Genomic DNA, 12,586 nt, shown 5'->3' on the forward strand with positions numbered 1-12,586 from the left:
TGGCCCTGGGAGGCAGCTTTATAAGCCAGAAGAAGCATGGCCTTTGAAGGCCAATAGACCTGGTCTAAATTCCATTTCTACCAGTTATTAACTATTTGTTGGTAGGCAGTTACAGGACCTCTTTGAATTTTCTTAGACAAATAAGTATAGTAATCTCTGCTCCACAGTTGTAAGGGTTGAATGGAATAATATGCCTACCCAGCTTGGCCCACAAAAATATATTAAATTGTAGGGGTGCCTGGGTGGCTCGGTCAGTTAAGCGTTGGCCTTTGGCTCAAGTCATGATCTGAGGGTCCTGGGATCAAGTCCTGTATCAGGCTCCCTGCTCAGTGGGGAATCCGCTTCTCCCTCAGCCCCTCCCCCCTGCTCATGCTCACTTTCTCTCTCAAATTAAATCTTTAAAAAAATATATATCTGAGGGCGCCTGGGTGGCTCAGTGGGTTAAAGCTTCTGCCTTCGGCTTGGGTCATGATCCCGGGGTCCTGGGATCGAGCCCTGCATCGGGCTCTCTGCTCAGCAGGGAGCCTGTTTCCTCCTCTCTCTCTGCCTGCCTCTCTGCCTACTTGTGGTCTCTGTCTGTCAAATAAATAAAGAAAATCTTAAAAAAAAAAATATATATATATATATATATAGGGCACCTGGGTGGCTCAGTGGGTTAAGCCGCTGCCTTCAGCTCAGGTCGTGATCTCAGGGTCCTGGGATCGAGTCCCGCATCGGGCTCTCTGCTCAGCAGGGAGCCTGCTTCCCTCTCTCTCTCTCTCTGCCTGCCTCTCTGTCTACTTGTGATCTCTCTCTGTCAAATGAATAAATAAAATCTTAAAAAAAATATATATATATATATATCTGTGTGTGTATATATATATATGTATACATATTAAATGGTAGCTTTTAGAATTATAAGAAACAAGTTGCTTTTAACTAAATTCAGAACTTATTTGACATCAATACAATTGATAATTAACAATAGTGTCTGACCAGACAATAATTTACCAATAGAGGCCATCTACCAAGGGCACTCTTTATTCTTTATTCTTTTGTGCATTGGTGGTGCCAAGAAAATATCCACTGTCGGTCCCACTGATGCCGTGGGCACTGAGAGGTAAGGAGCTTCTTGCCCGGATGGGTGGGGGTAGGGAATGCAGGCTGCTCTACCATATTCTCCAATGGTGCAAAGCAGAAGCTACCCATAAAGTTTTGGGAGAATCTACAAAAAAGGAACTGAAGGGGCGCCTGGGTGGCTCAGTGGGTTAAAGCCTTCAGCTCAGGTAGTGATCCCAGGGTTCTGGGATCGAGCCCCGCATCGGGCTGTCTGCTCTGCAGGGAGCCTGCTTCCCTTCCTCTCTCTCTGCCTGCCTCTCTGCCTACTTGTGATCTCTGTCTGTCAAATAAATAAATTAATTTAAAATAAAAAAGGAACTGAAGTCAGTAGCATAGATAAGAAGTGCAAAAGGTATAGGGTTGTTATATACAGCTGCCTGAGCTGTGTACTGTGCAACTCACAAAGACTAAGATCTGAATGAGTGGCATTCCCTGATAGAGTTCACTATGGGGAGTTGTAGTTGATGATCCATATTCAAGTGGTGAGAGGAACAAGTCAAGGGGAGCCTGGCAGTCTTGATCTCGGAGTTGTTGAGTTCAAGCCCCACGTTGGGAGTAGAGATTACTTAAAAATAAAATCTTTATGGGTGCCTGGGTGGCTCGGTTGTTTAAGCATCTGCCTTCAGCTCAGGTCCTGATCCCAGAGTCCTGGGATCGAGTTCCGCATCAGGCTCCCTGCTCGGCGGGGAATCAGCTTATCCTTCTCCCTCTACTGCTCCTCCTACTTGTGCTCTCTCTCTGGGTGTCAAATAAATTTTAAAAATCTTTAAAAAATAATAAAATATCTTTTTTTTTAATTTTTTAAAGATTTTATTTATTATTTATTTGACAGAGAGAGATCACAAGTAGACAGAGAGACAGGCAGAGAGAGAGAGAGAGAGAGGGAAGCAGGCTCCCCGTCGAGCAGAGAGCCCGATGTGGGACTCGATCCCAGGACCCCGAGATCATGACCTGAGCCGAAGGCAGTGGCTTAACCCACTGAGCCACCCAGGCGCCCCAAAAAATAATAAAATATCTTTAAAAAAGAAAGAAAGAAGACGGCAAGTTGAAAGGGCAGAACTAATTGGGAAGGGGAACAGAACTAGAACAACAGTGTCACTGAAGTCCAGAGAAAAGGAAGGACGCGCGGGAGTGTCAAAAGCTGACAAGAGGTCAAGAATAAAAACAAAGCCCAGAGAAAAATGAGTGGATTTGCCAGTGAACACACTGCTGGGCTGGGACGCAGCCTAACTTGCAGGAGAGATCAAGTGTTCTGTAACATTTCCCCCCAGTTTTTGATTCTCATTCTCCCACTTACTAGTTGACAACCTTGGGCAAATCACTGAAGCTCTTTGTGCTGAACTTGGGACGAATAAGCCCTCCTTCACTGGCTCATGGCGAAAATTTCAAAAGCAACCTGGCATTCCTTACTCCCCCTTATTTTTCTCCGTAACCTTTATCACCATTCAAAGTATGATTTTTAAATGTGTTCCCCTGCCCCCAGCATTCTAGACTTGCATCCAAGAGGGCAGGGAATTTGTCCTTTTGTTCACCTCAGTCTTCTCAGTGCCTAGACTAGTACCAAGCACATACAAGGCACTCAGTACGTGTTTGTTGGAATAAATATCCCAGTGGAAACTTCTGGAATTTCTAGAGAGTGGGTGTCAGTTTCCTTTCCAGGCCCAGCCTGCTTGTCATTCCTCTGAGTTCCTTCATGTTCCTCAGTTAATTATAGATGAGATTATATATCTCACAGTCCTTCCTCATATATGTTTTTAAATTGCCTTAGTTCCAACTAAAATACTTGTCTGTTGTCTCTTTTTTGAGAGAGAGCGAGCGAGCGAGCGAGAACATGCATGAGGCAGGGAGGGGCAGCAGGAGAGGGAGAGCGCGAATCTCAAGCAGACTTCGCGATGTGTATGGAGCCCATCATGGGGCTCAATCTCACAACCCTGAGACCTTAGCCAAAATCAAGAGTGGGACATTTACCGGTCTGAGCCACCCAGGCACCTGTCATCTGTTGTTTTAATTAGGACTTTCTTTTTTCTTATAATCTTTTTTTTAAAGATTTTATTTATTTATTCAACAGTGAAAGAGAGATCACAAGTAGGCAGAGAATCAGGCAGAGGGAGAGGGGGAAGCAGGCTCCCTGCTGAGCAGAGAGCCCGATGTGGGACTCGATCCCAGGACCCTGGGATCATGACCTGAGCTGAAGGCAGAGGCTTTAACCCACTGAGCCACCCAAGTGCCTCTGAACTACTTATTCTGATCAGAGGGTTGGCTGATGCACAGGCCACATGCCTTCCTTTAGAGCTGAAATGCAGGTTATATCTAGTAGGGAGCCCACCCAAAGTAGATGATTGAGTGGCACAGTTTCCCTGAAAGGAAAATTGAAGTGCTGAAATCAAAGGAAAGACAAATGGAGTTGTGAGAGGGGCTGAGAAAGTGGTGACGCCTCGCTGGGCCCTGGAGGCAGGTGGAGGAGGAGAAAGTGCCAATGACCCCCGGGCAGGGGTATTGTGTTTCTCACCACAATGCTGCTATGCGGAGTTACTGTGTAATGTGTTGGTGCCATCTTAGCTTCTTATTGCTGTTATAATATAGTATCATAAACTTAGGGGCTTGAAATGACACAAATTTATTATGTCAGAAGTCTGAAATCAGTCTTACAGGGCTAGAATCAGGCTGTTGCCAGGGCTGTATGGCTTCTGGAGACTCCAGAGGAGAATCTGTTTCTTTGCCTTTTCTAGTTTCTAGAGGCTGCCTATATTTCTTGGCTCGTGGCCCCTTGCTCCATTGATCCAACCTCTTCTTCATCAGAGCTCCTTCTTCCGATTCTGATCTTCCTGCCTCCTTTTTATAAGGACCCTGGTGATTTAGGACTCATCCAGGTAACCCCAGGATAATCTTTTTGTCTTGAGATCAGTAATTTAATATGTTTGTAAAGTCCCTTTTACCACAACAAAGAATCATTATTGAAAAAAAAAACTTTTTTAAGTTGACTCCATGCCCAGCATGGAGCCCAACATGGGACTTGAAATTACAACCCTGAGATCAAGACCTGTGTGGAGATCAAGACTCGGACACTCAACTGAGCCCCAGGCACCCCAACAAAGAATTGTTGACCCAGAAGTCTATGGTGCTGAGAGTGAAATGCCCTGGTGTCAATGTACCTAATCTTTTTTTTTTAAAAAGATTTTATTTATTTATTTGACAGACAGAGATCACAAGTAGGCAGAGAGGCAGGCAGAGAGAGAGGAGAGACGAGGAAGCAGGCTCCCTGCTGAGCAGAGAGCCCGATATGGGGCTCAATCCCAGGACCCTGGGATCATGACCTGAGCCGAAGGCAGAGGCTTTAACCCACTGAGCCATCCAGGCACCCCTCAATGTACCTAATCTTAACAATGACAACAGCACAATCACACATATGCCGCATAAGAATGCACAACTTGAATACTAAGCACATTTTATTTCAAACATCCTTTTTAGAGCCCTCATATATTTATAGAGACTCCTCTATATATTTTAAATTCTTCAATAGTTTATCCAAATATTATATGGGTTTACTTTATATATCTAAACTTTGGATTCACCTGCAATTTACTCTGGTATATATTGATTTTCTCCCCAAATATCTATCTACATGTTCCCAAAACTTGATTTTTTAAAAAATTTTATTTTAAGTAAGCTCCATGCCCAGGGTGGAGCCCAGTGTGGGTCTTGAACTCATGATCCTGAGATCAAGACCGGAGCTAAGATCAAGAGTGGGTACTCGGCCAAATGAGCCACCCAGTTGTCCCTACCAAAAACTCTTAATGAAGATTTCTTCCTCACTCATTTGAAATGGCCTTTAATTATATACAATTTTTAATGCACTGTGTTCTATTGTTGGACTTTCTTTCCCTCCCTCCCCTCCTCTGACTTTCCTTCTTTCTTTCCTTCCTTTCCTTCTTATGGTTGTTACTGTTTTCATTGCTCTTCTTTGTTTCTTATTGCTGGACTTTCTTGTTCATTGGCCTATGTATCTATTTGTAACCTAGTACCAAACTGCTTTAAATATTGGAGGCTATGGTTTAATATCTGGCAGGGTCAATCTCTTATTATTCTTTGCTTCCAGAATTTTCCACCTTTTAAAATTTTTTCACTTGAACTGCAAAATAAGCTTGCCCTAGCAATTTTTAAATTAGAATTTTTGCTTGAAATTTAAATTCACATGAAATTAGCATTTGAAGTTAAAGAGAATTGACATATTCATGACATTTAGGCTTCCCATACAAGAATATTTCCATATGTCAACACTTTTGTGTCCCTGGCATTTAACTTTTTTCTTCTTTTGGACATTTCACATTTCTGATTTCACATTCTAGTTAAGTGTCACATTTTTTTTTAAATTTTATTTATTTATTTGAGAGAGAAAGAGTGAGGACACAAAGCAGGGGCAAGGGGTACAGGAGGAGGGAGAGAGAGCATCTCTCAAGCAAGCTCCATGCTGAGTGCAGAGTCAGACCTGGGGCTTGATCCCATGACCCGGAAACCATGACCTGACCAGAAATCAAGAATTGGATGCTCAACGAACTGAACCACCCAGGCCTCCCAAGTGTCACATTGCTTTAGATGGCTATTGTAAATGGGGTATTTTACTCCACTGTATTTCCTAATTGGCTGCTTATATATATGAAAGATTTTAATTTTTTGGTATGTAAATATACATAGCTGAATCACTGAATTTTGTTTGTAATTGTTTTTCAGTTGATTCTCATGGGTTTTCTAAGTATTGAGTTATATCATCTGCAAATATTATTTTTACTTTTACCCCCTTTACTTGAAATAAATATTTATTTCTTTTTTTAAAAAAGATTTTATTTATTTATTTGACAGAGAGAGAGAGAGAGATCACAAGTGGGCAGAGAGGCAGGTGGACAGAAAGGGGGAAGCAGGCTCCCCGCTGAGCAGAAAGCCTGATACAGGGCTCGATCCCAGGACCCTGAGACCATGACCTGAACCGAAAGCAGAGGCTTAACCCACAGAGCCACCCAGGCGCCCCTATTTCTTTACCTTATTTGTTTAATTGAATTGGATATTAACTCCAGAACAATACTAAGTAATAATGGTAACAGTGGACATCTTGTGTTTGACTTCAATGAGAATACTTCTTGCGCTTCCCAGTGAACATGATTCTAGGTTTTGAATTGAAAATATTTACATTTGGGGTGCCTGTGTAGCTCAGTGGGTTAAGTCTCTGCCTTCGGCTCAGGTCATGATCCCAGGGTCCTGGGATTGAGCCCCACGTCGGGCTGTCTGCTCAGCAAGGAACCTGCTTCCCCCTCCCCCTCTGCCTGCTTCTCTGCCTCCTTGCTATCTCTCTCTCCGTCAAATAAATAAATAAAATCTTTTTTTAAAAAAAGAAAGAAAATATTTACGTTTTATCATGTTAAGAAAGTATTCATCTCTTCTATTTTAGTGACTAATTTTACAAATATGAAATAGATGCTGAATATTACCACAAGGCTTTTCAGCATCTTTAGAGACAGTCATATGGTTTTTATGCTTTGACCTAGTAATATGGTGTTGGCTTCCTAGGTGAAATCTGAAACAGGTCCCCAGTATTCCGAGGGTGGAGAGAGACCAAAGAAAGAGGTGGGACAGCCCAGGCTGGTAGATGGCAGTTTTATGAGGGAACTTACATGTGAAGCTTGTCTTGGGTGGCTACAAGACAAGTAGATCTCCACACCTGCCCACAAGATTTTAGAAGCCTCTGTAATGTGATGAAGAGGGCCCTTCTCTGTGGTATTCTTTCCAAAACCCCATTACGCCAGTCAAATCACAAGGAACGTATCAGACCCAATTTGAGGACCATTCTACAAACTGTCAAAGTCATGAAAAATAAGGAAAGCCCAGGGGCGCCTGGGTGGCTCAGTCAGTTAGGGCTCCAACTCTTGGTTTTGGCTTGGGTCATGATTTCGGGGTCCTGGGATGGAGCTCCAAGTTGGGCTCTGTGCTCAGTGAGGAGTCTGCTTGAGATTCTCTCTTTCTCCCTCTGCCCTTCCCCCTGCTTGCACTCCTCTCTCTCAAATAAATAGATAAATCTTCAAAGTAGGGGCTCCTGGGTGGGTCAGTGGGTTAAGCCTCTGCCTTCGGCTAAGCTCATGGTCTCAGGGTCCTGGGATCGAGCCCCACATTGGGCTCTCTGCTCAGCAGGGAGCCTGCTTGCCTTCCTCTCTCTCTCTGCCTGCCTCTCTGCTTACTTGTGATCTCTCTCTGTCAAATAAATACATAAAATCTTTAAAAAAAATCTTCAGGGGCACCTGGGTGGCTCAGTGGGTTAAGCCTCTGCCTTCAGCTCAGGTCATGATCTCAGGGTCCTGGGATCGAGCCCCGCATCGGGCTCTCTGCTCAGCGGGGAGCCTGCTTCTCTCTCTCTCTCTCTGCCTGCCTCTCTGTCTACTTGTGATCTCTCTCTGTCAAATAAATAAATAAAATCTTTAAAAAATAATAAAAAAATAAAAAAAATCTTTAAAGTAAACTTCACGCATTAAAAAGAAAAAATAAAGAAAGTCTGGGAAACAATCACAGGCAAGAGGAAGCTAAGGAGACATGATGACAAAAATGCAGTATGGTGTTCTGGATGGCATCTTGGAAAAGAAAAAGGACTTTAAATGAAAAAGCGCTGAAGTCTGAAGAAAGTCTGGAGTTTAGTTAATAGTAATGTACTGATGTTTTTCTGATTTTGACAGATAGTCCACAGTAATGGGAGATGATGACATTAGGGGAAACTGAAGACTGAGGGATCTGTGGGAACTCTATTATCTTTGTGACTTTTTTTTAAGAATTTATTTTTTTAAGGGCACCTGAGTGGCTTATTCAGTTAAGAGTCTGCCCTTGGCTCAGGTCATGATCTCAGGGTCCTGGGATCGAGACCTGCATCAGGCTTCCTGCTTAATGGGGAGACTGCTTCTCTCTCTACCCTTCTCCCCTGCTTGTGATCTCTTACTTGTTCTCTCAAATAAGTAAAGTCTTCCTTTTTTTTTTTTTAAAGGTTTTATTTATTTGACAGAGAGAGACATAGCAAGAGAGGGAACACAAGCAAGGGGACTGAGAGAGGGAGAAGCAGGCTTCTCGCTGAGGAGGGAGCCTGATGCAGGGCCCAAACCCAGTCCCAGGACCCTGGGATCATGACCCAAGCTAAAGGCAGATGCCTAACGACTGAGCCAACCAGGTGCCCCATCAAATAAATAAAATCTTAAAAAAAAAAAGAATTTATTTTTAAGTAATCTCTATTCCCAACATGGGGCTCAAACTCACAACCCTGAGATCAAAAGTCATATGTTTCACTGACATCAGAAATTGTTCCAAACTGAAGAGGTTATAAAAAGAAGAAAAAGAAGAATATTTTCTTCCATTGGGCATTGTTAAGTGTGGTGGTTTGCCTGGATCTGCTGCTCTACAGCCTACAAAGGTGGACAAAGTTGGCACCAAAGGTGGCAGAGCTGGAAGATGGGAAGGCCCAGATCCCTAAGGATGCCAGTGAGCTGCTGAATAAATTACCCAGCCCTGGAGCTGAACTGCATCTGCACTACTTATTTCTGTGAAGCAGTCATCTCATTTTCTTTGAGTTTTGTTGTTGTTTTTCCCCTTCCATCTTGCAGATTGTAGATGAAATCCTTCTGGTTAAGAAGGGCAGCCAAGTACACCGACTGGTGCACGGGAGTGGCCCACGGGCTGAGGTGGGAATCTGTGAGATGCAAAGGAAGGACTGGTGAGGTCTTCTTGGAAATAGCATCAAGACCAGGTTCACGTAGTGGGCTAGTATTGAGCTGAGTCTTTTTTTTTTTAAGTTATTTATTTAGGTAATATCTACACCCAACATGGGGTTCAGACCTACGACCCCAACATTGAGTCGCATGCTCTTCCACCAGCCAGCTAGGCTTCCCAGCTGAGTCTTTTTTATTTTTATTTTTTAAATTAATTTATTTATTTTAGAGAGAGTGAGAGAGCAGAGGGCGGGGGAGGGGCAGAGGGAGAGCGAAAACTTCAAAGACTTCTCACTGAGCATGGAGCCCCATGCAGGGCTCGATCTTACGATCCTGAGATCACAACCCAAGCCAAAACCAGGAGTCAGACACTTAACTGACTGCACCACCCAGGTGTCCCTGAGTCTTTTTCAAAAGTTGAGATATAATTGACATATAACTGAACTGAGTCGTGAAAGGCGACAGGTGTTTGGGAAGTGGGCAAGGAGGGGTGGGCGTGGAGGGAGCAGGGAGAGGCCGTTAATGTTTCAGGTTCATAAAAAACAGGCAGAACCCAGAGCTGGAGGCTGAGGGAGCTGCAGGGCCATGTCGGAGATGGACGGTCCTGCAGAAGAGAGGTGTCCTGCAAGGGGACCAGCATGACCAGATTTGCTTGGTAAGGGGCTCCCCTTGGCTGCTCTTTCAAAGAGGGTCAGGATCTGAAAGGCTGGAGGGTTGGAGACCAGGTTGAATAGTTTAGGACAACAGTGATAACCTGAAGTCCTCAGAAAGTTTATGGGAAGAGTTTTCTGGATTTACTTATGAGGTAGAGTCCATAGGATGTGGTCTCTCATTGGATATGGAGGTGCAGGGGAGGGAGAAGTTATAAGCATGTTAAAAACAAAGGTGTTAGGGAGCAAGATAGGGGGTATAGAGGGAGGCTCTGGTTTAAGAAAAAGAAAACAGAATAATTTCACTTTGGCCATGTTGCCTTTGAGGTACAGAAGGGAACTAGGTGGAGATGGAGGGGAGACAGTTGAATCTAGTGGTCTGGGGTGTAGGAGAAGCCTGACCCAGTAGCATCATGGCATACATGTGCCGAAAGCATGCGTAGATCACCCAGGTAGGGCATGTGGAGGGAGAAGCCCTGAACCACGGCATACATTCAGGGAGCTAAGATTAAGTGGTATTGCAGAAGACAAGAGGCCATATTTCATAGCAAGATGAATATTCTAGAAGAGTGTTTGTCCAATAGAAATATAATGCCAGCCACATAAATTTTAATATTTTCATATCTATACTAGAAAAGTAAAAGAAACAGGTAAAGTTAGTTTAAAAAATTTTTTAAAGATTTTATCTACTCATTTGAGAGAGAGGATAAGCAGGGGGAAGAGGCAGAGTGAGAGGGGCAGCAGACTCCCTGCTGAGAAGGGGCTTGATCCCAGGACCCCAAGATCATGACCTGAGCCAAAGTCAGACACTTAACTGACTGAGCCACCCAGGAGCCAAAAAGCTAATTTTAATAATACATTTTATTTCACCTGAAATATCCCCCAAATTATTGCAACATGTAATCAATAAAAAAGTCAATGAGATCTTTTACAGTGTTTTTTTCTTGTACAAAGTCTTTGAAATCTGGTATTTACACCTACTGCACATCTCAGTTGACCAGCCCCATTCGAAGTGCTCCGTGGCCACCTAACTGGACAGTTCCAGTGTGAGGCAGATCTAGGTTCAAATTCTCTCTCAGCCCAAATTTTCTCACCTGTGAAACAGGGTATTATGGCTGTCTAGCATGTAGGGTAAAGTTCATGACGCATAGCAGTCCTCGAATCAAAGGTGGTTTTTATGAAGGGAGGGGAGAGCTTTGTCGTGGGGGTGGTGGAGATGGTAAGGAATGGTTGGATGTTTTGTGTTTTCTTTAAAGATGGTAGAGGCTTGGTATGTTTTTAGGCTACAGGGAAGTTGCTGGTAAAGAAGGAGACAGAGGAAAGAAGGGATAAAGCAATGTTAGAACGTTTGAGAAGGTAACAGAGGGAGATGGAATTGAAAATTAGCCTTAAACCCTAGCTGGGCACTTTTTTTCTCTGAGAACAAAGGGAAGGAAGCCAGGGTGGACAGGAGCAATGCTCACTAACGGGTCCTCACAGCGTTCTGCATTGTGTGCATTTTCCCAACCCGTCCTCCCAGCTCCCCTGAAAGGTGGGGCCTGCCAGTGATCCTGATGATAGATGAGGAGATGGAGTCTGTGAGGGTAACTTTCCTACGGTCATAGAGCTTGTGGAGCTAGCGTTTGAACCCAGGAATTCTGATGCCAGAGTCTAGATCCATCTTTCTGGCAGAATGTTCCTTATTTTGGTTTTGCCTTATGTTTCTTCATGATTAGATTCAGGGTATGGATTTCTGACCGGAATACTACACAAGTGATGCCTCCTTCGCAAACATCACATCAGAAGGCGCGTGATGTCTATCTGCCCCTCAGTGGCCACTCCATCAAAGTGCGTCCAATTTCTCCAGTTCATAGTTAATCTTTTCCCTTTCAACTAACAATTTGAGTGGACACTTTAGACTGTATGTATGTATGTATTTGAGACTGTATTTGAGAGAGAGAGAGGTTGAGAGAGAATGAGGGTGAGGGAAGGGCAGAGAGAGAGGGAGAAGCAGACTCCCTGCTGAGTGGGGAGCCTGACATGATGCAGGGCTTGATCCCAGAACCCTGAGACCATGACCTGAGCTGAAGTCAGACACTTGACCAGTTGAGTCATCTAGGGGCCCCTCGAGTGGACACGTTCAAACCTCCTCCTGATCATCATCATGTTCCCTCCTAAATCTAGCCTCCATGGATGATTCTTGTCCATTTCACTGTGATGGCTACAAAACTCCAGCACTCCCCTACACCACCCATTTGGTGCTCAGTGTCATTCCACTTGAGCAAGAGACCTCCTTTCTTTCCTCTTTCAGGACATGAATTCACTGATTCTGATTTTTTTCGATGTGGTACAATTTATTAGTGCCTTAAGCATTTTAGTGCCTAATATTCCAGATCTGGCTGCTGGCAGCCCCTTCAAAGCCGGCTCCTTTATCTTATGATATGCCTCCTTTTTTTTTTTTTTTAAATACTTTCTTTTTGGTATAAAACAATGCTCCAGGCTCCTCCTCTCATATCTACAATGCCCCAGCCCTGGAATCAGCTATTTCTATAAAACACTTTGCTACTGGGTTGCTTGGGTGGTTCACTCCATTAAGTGTCCAACTCTTGGTTTCAGCTCAGGTCATGATCTCAGGCTTGTGGGATCAAGCCCTGCATTGGGCTCTACACTCAGCTTGGAGTCTGCTTAAGACTCTTTCTGCCTCTCTCTGCCCTTCTCCACCTCTCTCTTGCGCTCTCTCTAATAAATAAATAATCTTTTTTTAAAAAACCCTGATTCTTTTTAGGGGGGAATGGTATTAGAGAACAAGATCTCATGGCAAAGTGTGCTTATTGCTAATGGAGTGGGATTGATTTTAGGCCCTTTTTGCAGACAGAGCTGAATATACATGCATACATGTATATATACAATAAGAATGTACTCACCCATACATAGTCTAGAAATCATTAGTCCACACTGATGTCTCCAATTCCCATCCAGTGTCACAGTTTTTGTTTCCCTCCATTAAATGTGTTTCTTCTTCCAGATTGAGAACCCCGACTCTTTTAACATCAACACCTGTATTCATTTGCCCAGTCATATGATACCCCTAAAAGTTTCAGAATCATTTTGCTAATACCAGCACTAAAC

This window comes from Lutra lutra, chromosome 10 (assembly GCF_902655055.1).
Source record: "Lutra lutra chromosome 10, mLutLut1.2, whole genome shotgun sequence".
Taxonomy (NCBI): Eukaryota; Metazoa; Chordata; class Mammalia; order Carnivora; family Mustelidae; genus Lutra; species Lutra lutra.